We start from the raw sequence: 13,990 nt of genomic DNA on the forward strand, positions 1-13,990 counted from the left end.
CTGCGCAGAAGAAGTTGTTCTTTGGGTGGGAGGGTGGGCTAGTGGAAGGAGGGGGCAATCTCTTTTTTTCCCGGGTGGTAGGGGGATGACAGGAGAAGGGAAGCGGGTGGTGAGAAAGGTACAGAGGGCAGGGTTTGGGGGCTGGGAAGGAAAGGGAAAAGATTAGGGTTTGGGGATGATGAAAGGGCTTTCTACGGGTAAGGATGGCAAAGGGTGGCAGTGACGGAAAGTCAGGCAACCTGTCCTGTCCGTCTTTTTGTATCGTGAATTGGAAAGACTGCAAGGGGGAGGGGAGTTGCTTGCGCCCTAAAGGAGGAGTTATTCAGATTCATTGCAGTGGGCGGCGGCTGCAAAACGCACCATTCTTCTTGTTTTGGCTCTGCAAAGCAGCCTTTTCAAGGGTTGGCTTGGGTGACAAAATGTCTTGTGTAGGCGTGGGTTTGTCTCCCTCTCGCTCTCTCTCCCTAAGATGTGTCCGGCATAGGCCAGGGTGCCACTCGAGGCCCAAACCAATTCTGGTTATCGCTTCTCGGCCTTTTGGCTAAGATCAAGTGTAGTATCTGTTCTTATCAGTTTAATATCTGATACGTCCCCTATCTGGGGACCATATATTAAATGGATTTTTAGAACAGGGAGATGGAAAAAGAGCTTGCTCTGTCCACTCCACGCATTGACCTGGTATTGCAGTACCTCCAGGAACGGTGCACCCCTTCTTAACCCAGTTTCCAAAAGCAGAACTCAATTCACCTGATTCATATTAGCCCGATTTAATGAATTGGAAGAAAGCATACGTCTTCATATGCACCTCAATTTGGCCCATTCACTTTTCACACTTCCTCCTTTTGTTTTTTATCTTTCACACTTTTGACTTTCTTTATTCATCCAAATAGCAAACTCATCACCACTCAACCTGACCAACTCGGCTATGTCCCCGTGCTGCAGTTCTCTGTCTTATCTAGATCATTTGCAATTGAATGGAATAGATCCCTTTTGGACAAAGTGGATTCACCTGCTGCTGCAGTGACCACAGGTGTGATAACATCTAGAATTGGCATCTGGTGCGATCTCTCCGCTTCCACTCCAAAGAAAGTTACCTGTTTATTCCTATCATGCATTGGTTTTTGGGGTTTTCTTTGAGTAATGATGATCTCTTTAGTAGTCTGTTGGCGCCCTCTCCTGGAGGAATAGTTTGCTTGCTCTTGGACATTCTAAAAGAGAGGTCATGATAGACATTGAGCTTCTGAGCTCAATTGGGGACAGTCATGGGTGATGAATGTTTGCAACCTACTGCGAAGCCTCATACCGCAATATAAGGAACGTCAAATACTAAGAAAGGTGCGGCCTATGAAAGAATTACTACTTTCAATAAGTACACTTAAACGGCTAATTGGGAATAGAAAAACTGTAAAAAGCCCTCTGAGAAAGCCCCCCTCTAACCTTTGATAGTAAGCTTTTCTGTAGTCTGCCTGTTGATGTATTTTCCGTTTGAACTGGCACAACATGAAGAGACGGAACACTGGCGGCTTGTCACAATGCCCCCCGATGACATCACAATAGCGCTGCTGCCTAGAAAACAAGCTGCGCAGAAGAAGTTGTTCTTTGGGTGGGAGGGTGGGCTAGTGGAAGGAGGGGGCAATCTCTTTTTTTCCCGGGTGGTAGGGGGATGACAGGAGAAGGGAAGCGGGTGGTGAGAAAGGTACAGAGGGCAGGGTTTGGGGGCTGGGAAGGAAAGGGAAAAGATTAGGGTTTGGGGATGATGAAAGGGCTTTCTACGGGTAAGGATGGCAAAGGGTGGCAGTGACGGAAAGTCAGGCAACCTGTCCTGTCCGTCTTTTTGTATCGTGAATTGGAAAGACTGCAAGGGGGAGGGGAGTTGCTTGCGCCCTAAAGGAGGAGTTATTCAGATTCATTGCAGTGGGCGGCGGCTGCAAAACGCACCATTCTTCTTGTTTTGGCTCTGCAAAGCAGCCTTTTCAAGGGTTGGCTTGGGTGACAAAATGTCTTGTGTAGGCGTGGGTTTGTCTCCCTCTCGCTCTCTCTCCCTAAGATGTGTCCGGCATAGGCCAGGGTGCCACTCGAGGCCCAAACCAATTCTGGTTATCGCTTCTCGGCCTTTTGGCTAAGATCAAGTGTAGTATCTGTTCTTATCAGTTTAATATCTGATACGTCCCCTATCTGGGGACCATATATTAAATGGATTTTTAGAACAGGGAGATGGAAAAAGAGCTTGCTCTGTCCACTCCACGCATTGACCTGGTATTGCAGTACCTCCAGGAACGGTGCACCCCTTCTTAACCCAGTTTCCAAAAGCAGAACTCAATTCACCTGATTCATATTAGCCCGATTTAATGAATTGGAAGAAAGCATACGTCTTCATATGCACCTCAATTTGGCCCATTCACTTTTCACACTTCCTCCTTTTGTTTTTTATCTTTCACACTTTTGACTTTCTTTATTCATCCAAATAGCAAACTCATCACCACTCAACCTGACCAACTCGGCTATGTCCCCGTGCTGCAGTTCTCTGTCTTATCTAGATCATTTGCAATTGAATGGAATAGATCCCTTTTGGACAAAGTGGATTCACCTGCTGCTGCAGTGACCACAGGTGTGATAACATCTAGAATTGGCATCTGGTGCGATCTCTCCGCTTCCACTCCAAAGAAAGTTACCTGTTTATTCCTATCATGCATTGGTTTTTGGGGTTTTCTTTGAGTAATGATGATCTCTTTAGTAGTCTGTTGGCGCCCTCTCCTGGAGGAATAGTTTGCTTGCTCTTGGACATTCTAAAAGAGAGGTCATGATAGACATTGAGCTTCTGAGCTCAATTGGGGACAGTCATGGGTGATGAATGTTTGCAACCTACTGCGAAGCCTCATACCGCAATATAAGGAACGTCAAATACTAAGAAAGGGCGGCCTATGAAAGAATTACTACTTTCAATAAGTACACTTAAACGGCTAATTGGGAATAGAAAAACTGTAAAAAGCCCTCTGAGAAAGCCCCCCTCTAACCTTTGATAGTAAGCTTTTCTGTAGTCTGCCTGTTGATGTATTTTCCGTTTGAACTGTGCACAACATGAAGAGACGGAACACTGGCGGCTTGTCACAATGCCCCCCGATGACATCACAATAGCGCTGCTGCCTAGAAAACAAGCTGCGCAGAAGAAGTTGTTCTTTGGGTGGGAGGGTGGGCTAGTGGAAGGAGGGGGCAATCTCTTTTTTTCCCGGGTGGTAGGGGGATGACAGGAGAAGGGAAGCGGGTGGTGAGAAAGGTACAGAGGGCAGGGTTTGGGGGCTGGGAAGGAAAGGGAAAAGATTAGGGTTTGGGGATGATGAAAGGGCTTTCTACGGGTAAGGATGGCAAAGGGTGGCAGTGACGGAAAGTCAGGCAACCTGTCCTGTCCGTCTTTTTGTATCGTGAATTGGAAAGACTGCAAGGGGGAGGGGAGTTGCTTGCGCCCTAAAGGAGGAGTTATTCAGATTCATTGCAGTGGGCGGCGGCTGCAAAACGCACCATTCTTCTTGTTTTGGCTCTGCAAAGCAGCCTTTTCAAGGGTTGGCTTGGGTGACAAAATGTCTTGTGTAGGCGTGGGTTTGTCTCCCTCTCGCTCTCTCTCCCTAAGATGTGTCCGGCATAGGCCAGGGTGCCACTCGAGGCCCAAACCAATTCTGGTTATCGCTTCTCGGCCTTTTGGCTAAGATCAAGTGTAGTATCTGTTCTTATCAGTTTAATATCTGATACGTCCCCTATCTGGGGACCATATATTAAATGGATTTTTAGAACAGGGAGATGGAAAAAGAGCTTGCTCTGTCCACTCCACGCATTGACCTGGTATTGCAGTACCTCCAGGAACGGTGCACCCCTTCTTAACCCAGTTTCCAAAAGCAGAACTCAATTCACCTGATTCATATTAGCCCGATTTAATGAATTGGAAGAAAGCATACGTCTTCATATGCACCTCAATTTGGCCCATTCACTTTTCACACTTCCTCCTTTTGTTTTTTATCTTTCACACTTTTGACTTTCTTTATTCATCCAAATAGCAAACTCATCACCACTCAACCTGACCAACTCGGCTATGTCCCCGTGCTGCAGTTCTCTGTCTTATCTAGATCATTTGCAATTGAATGGAATAGATCCCTTTTGGACAAAGTGGATTCACCTGCTGCTGCAGTGACCACAGGTGTGATAACATCTAGAATTGGCATCTGGTGCGATCTCTCCGCTTCCACTCCAAAGAAAGTTACCTGTTTATTCCTATCATGCATTGGTTTTTGGGGTTTTCTTTGAGTAATGATGATCTCTTTAGTAGTCTGTTGGCGCCCTCTCCTGGAGGAATAGTTTGCTTGCTCTTGGACATTCTAAAAGAGAGGTCATGATAGACATTGAGCTTCTGAGCTCAATTGGGGACAGTCATGGGTGATGAATGTTTGCAACCTACTGCGAAGCCTCATACCGCAATATAAGGAACGTCAAATACTAAGAAAGGGCGGCCTATGAAAGAATTACTACTTTCAATAAGTACACTTAAACGGCTAATTGGGAATAGAAAAACTGTAAAAAGCCCTCTGAGAAAGCCCCCCTCTAACCTTTGATAGTAAGCTTTTCTGTAGTCTGCCTGTTGATGTATTTTCCGTTTGAACTGTGCACAACATGAAGAGACGGAACACTGGCGGCTTGTCACAATGCCCCCCGATGACATCACAATAGCGCTGCTGCCTAGAAAACAAGCTGCGCAGAAGAAGTTGTTCTTTGGGTGGGAGGGTGGGCTAGTGGAAGGAGGGGGCAATCTCTTTTTTTCCCGGGTGGTAGGGGGATGACAGGAGAAGGGAAGCGGGTGGTGAGAAAGGTACAGAGGGCAGGGTTTGGGGGCTGGGAAGGAAAGGGAAAAGATTAGGGTTTGGGGATGATGAAAGGGCTTTCTACGGGTAAGGATGGCAAAGGGTGGCAGTGACGGAAAGTCAGGCAACCTGTCCTGTCCGTCTTTTTGTATCGTGAATTGGAAAGACTGCAAGGGGGAGGGGAGTTGCTTGCGCCCTAAAGGAGGAGTTATTCAGATTCATTGCAGTGGGCGGCGGCTGCAAAACGCACCATTCTTCTTGTTTTGGCTCTGCAAAGCAGCCTTTTCAAGGGTTGGCTTGGGTGACAAAATGTCTTGTGTAGGCGTGGGTTTGTCTCCCTCTCGCTCTCTCTCCCTAAGATGTGTCCGGCATAGGCCAGGGTGCCACTCGAGGCCCAAACCAATTCTGGTTATCGCTTCTCGGCCTTTTGGCTAAGATCAAGTGTAGTATCTGTTCTTATCAGTTTAATATCTGATACGTCCCCTATCTGGGGACCATATATTAAATGGATTTTTAGAACAGGGAGATGGAAAAAGAGCTTGCTCTGTCCACTCCACGCATTGACCTGGTATTGCAGTACCTCCAGGAACGGTGCACCCCTTCTTAACCCAGTTTCCAAAAGCAGAACTCAATTCACCTGATTCATATTAGCCCGATTTAATGAATTGGAAGAAAGCATACGTCTTCATATGCACCTCAATTTGGCCCATTCACTTTTCACACTTCCTCCTTTTGTTTTTTATCTTTCACACTTTTGACTTTCTTTATTCATCCAAATAGCAAACTCATCACCACTCAACCTGACCAACTCGGCTATGTCCCCGTGCTGCAGTTCTCTGTCTTATCTAGATCATTTGCAATTGAATGGAATAGATCCCTTTTGGACAAAGTGGATTCACCTGCTGCTGCAGTGACCACAGGTGTGATAACATCTAGAATTGGCATCTGGTGCGATCTCTCCGCTTCCACTCCAAAGAAAGTTACCTGTTTATTCCTATCATGCATTGGTTTTTGGGGTTTTCTTTGAGTAATGATGATCTCTTTAGTAGTCTGTTGGCGCCCTCTCCTGGAGGAATAGTTTGCTTGCTCTTGGACATTCTAAAAGAGAGGTCATGATAGACATTGAGCTTCTGAGCTCAATTGGGGACAGTCATGGGTGATGAATGTTTGCAACCTACTGCGAAGCCTCATACCGCAATATAAGGAACGTCAAATACTAAGAAAGGGCGGCCTATGAAAGAATTACTACTTTCAATAAGTACACTTAAACGGCTAATTGGGAATAGAAAAACTGTAAAAAGCCCTCTGAGAAAGCCCCCCTCTAACCTTTGATAGTAAGCTTTTCTGTAGTCTGCCTGTTGATGTATTTTCCGTTTGAACTGTGCACAACATGAAGAGACGGAACACTGGCGGCTTGTCACAATGCCCCCCGATGACATCACAATAGCGCTGCTGCCTAGAAAACAAGCTGCGCAGAAGAAGTTGTTCTTTGGGTGGGAGGGTGGGCTAGTGGAAGGAGGGGGCAATCTCTTTTTTTCCCGGGTGGTAGGGGGATGACAGGAGAAGGGAAGCGGGTGGTGAGAAAGGTACAGAGGGCAGGGTTTGGGGGCTGGGAAGGAAAGGGAAAAGATTAGGGTTTGGGGATGATGAAAGGGCTTTCTACGGGTAAGGATGGCAAAGGGTGGCAGTGACGGAAAGTCAGGCAACCTGTCCTGTCCGTCTTTTTGTATCGTGAATTGGAAAGACTGCAAGGGGGAGGGGAGTTGCTTGCGCCCTAAAGGAGGAGTTATTCAGATTCATTGCAGTGGGCGGCGGCTGCAAAACGCACCATTCTTCTTGTTTTGGCTCTGCAAAGCAGCCTTTTCAAGGGTTGGCTTGGGTGACAAAATGTCTTGTGTAGGCGTGGGTTTGTCTCCCTCTCGCTCTCTCTCCCTAAGATGTGTCCGGCATAGGCCAGGGTGCCACTCGAGGCCCAAACCAATTCTGGTTATCGCTTCTCGGCCTTTTGGCTAAGATCAAGTGTAGTATCTGTTCTTATCAGTTTAATATCTGATACGTCCCCTATCTGGGGACCATATATTAAATGGATTTTTAGAACAGGGAGATGGAAAAAGAGCTTGCTCTGTCCACTCCACGCATTGACCTGGTATTGCAGTACCTCCAGGAACGGTGCACCCCTTCTTAACCCAGTTTCCAAAAGCAGAACTCAATTCACCTGATTCATATTAGCCCGATTTAATGAATTGGAAGAAAGCATACGTCTTCATATGCACCTCAATTTGGCCCATTCACTTTTCACACTTCCTCCTTTTGTTTTTTATCTTTCACACTTTTGACTTTCTTTATTCATCCAAATAGCAAACTCATCACCACTCAACCTGACCAACTCGGCTATGTCCCCGTGCTGCAGTTCTCTGTCTTATCTAGATCATTTGCAATTGAATGGAATAGATCCCTTTTGGACAAAGTGGATTCACCTGCTGCTGCAGTGACCACAGGTGTGATAACATCTAGAATTGGCATCTGGTGCGATCTCTCCGCTTCCACTCCAAAGAAAGTTACCTGTTTATTCCTATCATGCATTGGTTTTTGGGGTTTTCTTTGAGTAATGATGATCTCTTTAGTAGTCTGTTGGCGCCCTCTCCTGGAGGAATAGTTTGCTTGCTCTTGGACATTCTAAAAGAGAGGTCATGATAGACATTGAGCTTCTGAGCTCAATTGGGGACAGTCATGGGTGATGAATGTTTGCAACCTACTGCGAAGCCTCATACCGCAATATAAGGAACGTCAAATACTAAGAAAGGGCGGCCTATGAAAGAATTACTACTTTCAATAAGTACACTTAAACGGCTAATTGGGAATAGAAAAACTGTAAAAAGCCCTCTGAGAAAGCCCCCCTCTAACCTTTGATAGTAAGCTTTTCTGTAGTCTGCCTGTTGATGTATTTTCCGTTTGAACTGTGCACAACATGAAGAGACGGAACACTGGCGGCTTGTCACAATGCCCCCCGATGACATCACAATAGCGCTGCTGCCTAGAAAACAAGCTGCGCAGAAGAAGTTGTTCTTTGGGTGGGAGGGTGGGCTAGTGGAAGGAGGGGGCAATCTCTTTTTTTCCCGGGTGGTAGGGGGATGACAGGAGAAGGGAAGCGGGTGGTGAGAAAGGTACAGAGGGCAGGGTTTGGGGGCTGGGAAGGAAAGGGAAAAGATTAGGGTTTGGGGATGATGAAAGGGCTTTCTACGGGTAAGGATGGCAAAGGGTGGCAGTGACGGAAAGTCAGGCAACCTGTCCTGTCCGTCTTTTTGTATCGTGAATTGGAAAGACTGCAAGGGGGAGGGGAGTTGCTTGCGCCCTAAAGGAGGAGTTATTCAGATTCATTGCAGTGGGCGGCGGCTGCAAAACGCACCATTCTTCTTGTTTTGGCTCTGCAAAGCAGCCTTTTCAAGGGTTGGCTTGGGTGACAAAATGTCTTGTGTAGGCGTGGGTTTGTCTCCCTCTCGCTCTCTCTCCCTAAGATGTGTCCGGCATAGGCCAGGGTGCCACTCGAGGCCCAAACCAATTCTGGTTATCGCTTCTCGGCCTTTTGGCTAAGATCAAGTGTAGTATCTGTTCTTATCAGTTTAATATCTGATACGTCCCCTATCTGGGGACCATATATTAAATGGATTTTTAGAACAGGGAGATGGAAAAAGAGCTTGCTCTGTCCACTCCACGCATTGACCTGGTATTGCAGTACCTCCAGGAACGGTGTGTTGTAGCTGTTCTGTTTTGTCACAAGTCAGCTTATGGGATCACCAGTGAGGTTCTCTTGAGTTAGGCCTCTTCAGACCTAATCAAGATCGAGCGCTCGGAGAGAAAAGACCAGCATCCATGTGGGCATGATCAATTTCTTCTGTTTATTTCATCAAAGTACAGTTTATTTATACCATTTACAGATCAATGTGATATTGCAAAAGAAAAAGAAAAAAACTTCGAGCTGAACTTTACTAATTGTTCATATGACCTTTAAGTTTTAGCAAAACAAAAATGTAGAGTCATGCATATGAGATAAGAAGAACATTTAGAAACCATAATAATCCTTGAGTCTGTCTCTTATTCCGTAGGCTCCATAATGACTATGAACTACCATCAGATATACTTACTAATAACAATAAATCTTTAATAAAGAAAAAGAGAAACTATTAACCCTTCTATATCAATTTCCCCCTTTTGTAAATGGTATAACCTTCACTACACGGTCAGTAGGCGTCCAAACAGGAGCTGCTGGCTCATGGGCCTAGTACCCATGAGGGGTCTTCCTACCACTTCACCCATCCACCCTCAGTGTGGACACCTACTCCCGGTCAGCAGAGGCCATTTGGGGTCCGTAGTAAACTACAGAGGGTTCAATGCTGGGACTCTTAGAACATACATTATTCAATAGTTTAGGTAATGCATATATCAATGTTTTTACAGCTATATAAAGCAGTAGACAGAACAACAATATTTGCATACAGGTTTGTATAATGCCAGAAACCCAACCTGCTATGCCTTTAAACCAATTGGCTGGATTCATAAAAGAAAATGTATTTCCCCACCAGGAGTCCTTGTTGGCATCGTGCTCTTTTAACCATTTATCCCTAAGCTCACTTGTTTTCTGTATATCTGCTCTAACCTGGAGGTTGCCTGCATGGTCAATGTAATGGCAACAGGCAGGACCAATTATTTGACACATTCCGCCGTCTTTTGCTGTCACAAAGTCTAGCACTATAGTATGCTGGTTAGTGACTACAATTAATTGTTTTTGTATAGCATTGGTAGCATTTAGAATCTCAAGAACCCGAAAAATTTGATCATCCAGGTAGTCAGTGGACTCTACTAGCTTGTCCCACATTTGCATTAAGAAAGGGTGTATGAAAATAGCACTAAATACCTTATTTGCTTTTCCCAATTCTACTACATGAGGCCTACCATTTGGCCGGGGTTTATTATCTGCTGCTCGTTTATACAAGGTATGAATTGGGACAGCTGCTACATCTACTTCACTATGAGGAACTATGAAAGTGGCTGGTGTAAGTCTGGCAAGTGTGCAAACCCCTCTCATGTCAGGGCTCACCCACTTGTGAGCACGATTCCCACAAACCAAAAACACTCCCTCTGGGAAAATACAAAAGTGAGTTTGACTTTGTACACAATAAAGCAGATTCAGAAGCCCCTTCATGACTTTATGAGCACACCACGTATTGTTCATTTGTTTTCCGGTCATACCCGAGATACAGCTACCCCGCTCCCTCCTAAAAGTCCGTCTAATAAATGATGATGTACAGCCCTCAATACCCTTCTGATATACTGTCTCATTGTCCTTGGTTGAGTCATGTGTATGTATATAGAAACAGTTATTGTCTTCTCCACAATTTCCAACACCATTGTATTGAAGACTGAACCATAATCCATCATGGGGAATGGGGCCCGAATGAGGAATCTTAGTCTTTATTTTGGCAATTATGCCCATGTCTGAATCGTATTCCATCCACCACGAGTATCCATCGGGTCGAGTGATATTTAGCTGGAACCAGGGTTTAGTGACCCATCCAACTATAGTCAATGTAGCAGATACATCACGAGGTACATCTTCTCCCAAAAATCTAGATTGAGTCCAGGTTTCATTGTGTATACAGTCTGGTACCAATACCTCCTGTGGTTCCAGAGGTAAGGCTAAATAAGGCATAGTCTTTGAAGAAATAGGACTGTGTGTGCAGATCCAACAGTCTTTTGGCTTTTCTCCCTCCATGTCCTCAGTAAGAGAAATATGGTGGCGAATGAGTTTATTATCCCAGTCCGTATTAAAAAGTTCGCTCAGTGTCTTTGTTTGTTGCAGCAACCCTGCTACACCTAGCAGGATAATTAGCAAAACTGTCATTCTGCCGGTGGAGTGACCTTTTTACAGTGACTGGCGTGGATCCAGGTGGGTTTTCCCTCAAGTTTCACTGAGGTGGATGTGGTCAGCTGGACTTGGAATGGGCCATCAAAGCGTGGATCTAGGCTCCTTCTCACGTGTCTGCGCACGACCACCCAATCACCTGGATTCAGCTGATGCACATCTGCACTTGCATTGGGATCTGGAATGGATGAAAAGACATGTTTATGCACCACATTAAGTCTTTCCTGTAAGGCCTGGACGTAGGCTGTCATAGTGCCGTGTTGCATCTGTAACACTTGTGGAAAGTAGAGACCTGTTTTTGGGGCACTACCAAAAAGGACTTCAAAAGGAGACAAGCCTGTCTTTCTATATGGAGTGTGTCTGACTGAAAAGAGTGCCAGGGATACGCACTCTACCCAATTCTTTCCTGTCTCTGCCATGGCCTTTTGAATTTTTAGTTTAAGTGTCCCGTTTAATCTCTCTACTTTTCCACTGCTCTGTGGATGATAAGGGGTATGGAATGCCTGCTCTATTCCCAGGGCCTGCATAATGTCCCTCATTATTTCTCCAGTGAAGTGTGTACCCCTGTCACTTTCTATGGCTTCTGGGATGCCATACCGGCAGACTAGTTCCTTCATCAGTTTTTCTGCAGTTGTTTTAGCATTTGCACATTTTACTGGATAGGCCTCAACCCATCCTGAGAAGAGATCTACACATACCAGGACGTATTCATACACTCCTACCTTGGGTAGTTGTATGTAGTCTATCTGCAGTCGTTGAAACGGATAGAGCGGTTTGGGTGTTGCTTTCTTAGGGACTTTTACTGTTTTACCTGGGTTGTGTTGTGCGCAGATAATGCAGGATTGTACGTGTTTGGAGGCTACGTAACTGAAGCCAGGAGCGATCCAGAAGGCATTCACCTGGTTACACATGTGACTTTTTGAGGCGTGAGTGGGGCCATGTGTTGCTTGTGCCATCATAGGGAACAGGGACCTTGGTAAACACAACCTGTCCTTACTTTCCCATACTCCATTCGAGTTCAGCCCAGCTCCCATTTTCCCCCAGTGTTCCTTCTCTGTTTGGGCAGCCTGATGCTGGAGGGATTTCAGGACATCCAGACTCACTGTGGCTGGGACTTGCTGGCTCCCTGCCACTATCCTCTGATCCCTAGGCCTCTTTGCCGCTGCTTTCGCAGCCGCATCCGCCCTTCTATTGCCCGCTACCTCCAGTGAGTCACCTTTTGTGTGTGCTTTCACCTTAATGATGCCAACCTGGACTGGTAACATTAGTGCCTCCATTAACTGTTTTACCAATTCTGCATTTTTAATAGGCTTACCAGCTGACGTAAGAAAAGCTCTACTTCTCCAGATAGGGCCAAAATCATGACAGATCCCAAATCCATACTTTGAGTCTGAATAAACATTAATTTTCCTACCTGACCCCGCTCTACACGCCTCAATGAGCGCTGTTAGCTCTGCCTCCTGCGCGGACATGTGCGGCGGGAGTGGTTCAGCTCGGATTACCTCATGTGAGGATACTACTGCATATCCAGTGTAGAATCTCCCATCCAGGTGGTATCTGGAGCCATCTACAAAAAACTCAAAATCTGCATTAGTAATAGGTGTATCATAGACATGTGGAAAACCTGCTGTCTCCTGACTCATCAGCTCTATGCAGTCATGCTCGTGCGTCATGTCAAAGTATTCATCCTCACTTGCTACCATTGTCACCAATTCCCCCTTTTCTGAATCTACTGGCAAAAGGGTGGCTGGATTCAGAACATTACACCTCTTGAGGGTGACATACTCAGGAATCAGAAGGGCACATTCAAGTCTGAGCTGTCTGGCCATAGACAGGTGTTTTGGTTGGACTTGCACAAGTATAGCATGAATGTCATGCGGGGAGTAAATTGTTAAGGGAAATGTCAATGTGATCTCGCAAGCTTTCCCTAGCAGTACTGCAGCAGCCGCTACAGCACGGACACACGTGGGTGACCCTCTGACAACTGGGTCCAATCGCGCTGAGTAGTAAGCTATTGGTCTTTGTTTGTCACCATGTTGCTGTGTGAGGACGGCTGTCGCATGCCCTCCCTGTTCTGTGCAAAACAAGAAAAATGGTTGATCGTAATTTGGAATACCCAGGGCTGGGGCAGATACAATGAGTAGTTTAAGGGAATGAAAGGAATCAATAGCTTCCTGAGTGAGGTCAAAGGGGTCAGATGACAGACAATCATAGAGGGGTTGCATCATTTGCGAGGCAGACCTTATCCAAGGCCTGCAGTATGACACTAAGCCCAAAAAGGTGCGCAGTTGCCGGTGGGACCTGGGTAAGGAGAGATTTTGGACTGCTTGTTTTCTCTCCTCAGTCAGGTGTCTCGTACCTTCAGAGATACAGTGACCCAAAAATGTTACCTTTTGCTTACAGTACTGTAATTTTTCACGTGAAACTTTGCAACCATTCTCTGCCAGAAAACACAACAAAGAAATTGTGGCTTCCTTGCAGGACGTCTGGTCTGGACAGCAGAGCAAAAGGTCATCCACGTACTGCAATAGCGTAACCTGTGGATGAGGCGGTTGCCACCGCTCCAGAATTCCTGCCATAGCTGTAGAATAAATGGTAGGTGAATTCATTCCTCCTTGCGGGAGGACTGTCCACATGTACTGTTTCCCCTCATGTGTGAAGGCAAAAAGATACTGACAGTCAGGGTGTAGAGGCACTGAGAAAAAGGCATTTGCCAAATCAATTACTGTAAAACATTTGGAGGTCCCTGGGATTTGTGACAGTAAGGTATGTGGGTTTGGAACAATTGGTGTTACACTCTCAGTGACAGCATTGACAGCTCTCAAATCATGCACCATTCTGTACGTGTCAGGGGAACCTTTGGGCCCTTTTTTCTTGATTGGATACAAGGGAGTGTTACAGGGGGAGGACCTTTGTACTAGAGCCCCTGCTTCCACATATTCTCTTATATCTCTGGTCAGGGCCATTGATTTGGCTGGACTTAAGGGATACTGTTTTAAACAAGGAGGAGTGGAGCCTTCTTTTAATTTTATCATGACTGGGGGAATAGGAAGCCGACCAACATCAGTTTTTCCCTTTGCCCATACAATGTCTGGAACTTGTTGCATTGCTATGTCTTCACTAGTTCTGGTATCGGACACTCTCGCAGATTTGGACATGTACACCATTGCTGCAATCTTGCACAAGTGTTTGTCAGAGAGGGGACTTGTGACTGTAATACCTTCTG

The 13,990-nt window shown here is 45.9% G+C and overlaps 6 non-coding genes across 6 annotated transcripts; all 6 read left to right on the forward strand.

Annotated features, from left to right (window-relative positions):
• The first annotated feature begins 521 nt into the window (after positions 1-521).
• Positions 522-712, forward strand: LOC142288370 (U2 spliceosomal RNA). The gene has a single exon (XR_012749148.1). It is a non-coding gene; the product is annotated as a U2 spliceosomal RNA (small nuclear RNA).
• A 1,387-nt stretch (positions 713-2,099) lies between these two features.
• LOC142288372 (U2 spliceosomal RNA) lies at positions 2,100-2,290 on the forward strand. Its single transcript, XR_012749149.1, has one exon. It is a non-coding gene; the product is annotated as a U2 spliceosomal RNA (small nuclear RNA).
• Positions 2,291-3,677: 1,387 nt separating this feature from the next.
• On the forward strand, positions 3,678-3,868 carry LOC142288373 (U2 spliceosomal RNA). The gene has a single exon (XR_012749150.1). It is a non-coding gene; the product is annotated as a U2 spliceosomal RNA (small nuclear RNA).
• Positions 3,869-5,255: 1,387 nt separating this feature from the next.
• LOC142288374 (U2 spliceosomal RNA) lies at positions 5,256-5,446 on the forward strand. Its single transcript, XR_012749151.1, has one exon. It is a non-coding gene; the product is annotated as a U2 spliceosomal RNA (small nuclear RNA).
• Positions 5,447-6,833: 1,387 nt separating this feature from the next.
• LOC142288376 (U2 spliceosomal RNA) lies at positions 6,834-7,024 on the forward strand. The gene has a single exon (XR_012749153.1). It is a non-coding gene; the product is annotated as a U2 spliceosomal RNA (small nuclear RNA).
• Positions 7,025-8,411: 1,387 nt separating this feature from the next.
• Positions 8,412-8,602, forward strand: LOC142288391 (U2 spliceosomal RNA). Its single transcript, XR_012749167.1, has one exon. It is a non-coding gene; the product is annotated as a U2 spliceosomal RNA (small nuclear RNA).
• Positions 8,603-13,990: the final 5,388 nt, after the last annotated feature.

Source organism: Anomaloglossus baeobatrachus, unplaced genomic scaffold (assembly GCF_048569485.1).
Source record: "Anomaloglossus baeobatrachus isolate aAnoBae1 unplaced genomic scaffold, aAnoBae1.hap1 Scaffold_821, whole genome shotgun sequence".
Taxonomy (NCBI): Eukaryota; Metazoa; Chordata; class Amphibia; order Anura; family Aromobatidae; genus Anomaloglossus; species Anomaloglossus baeobatrachus.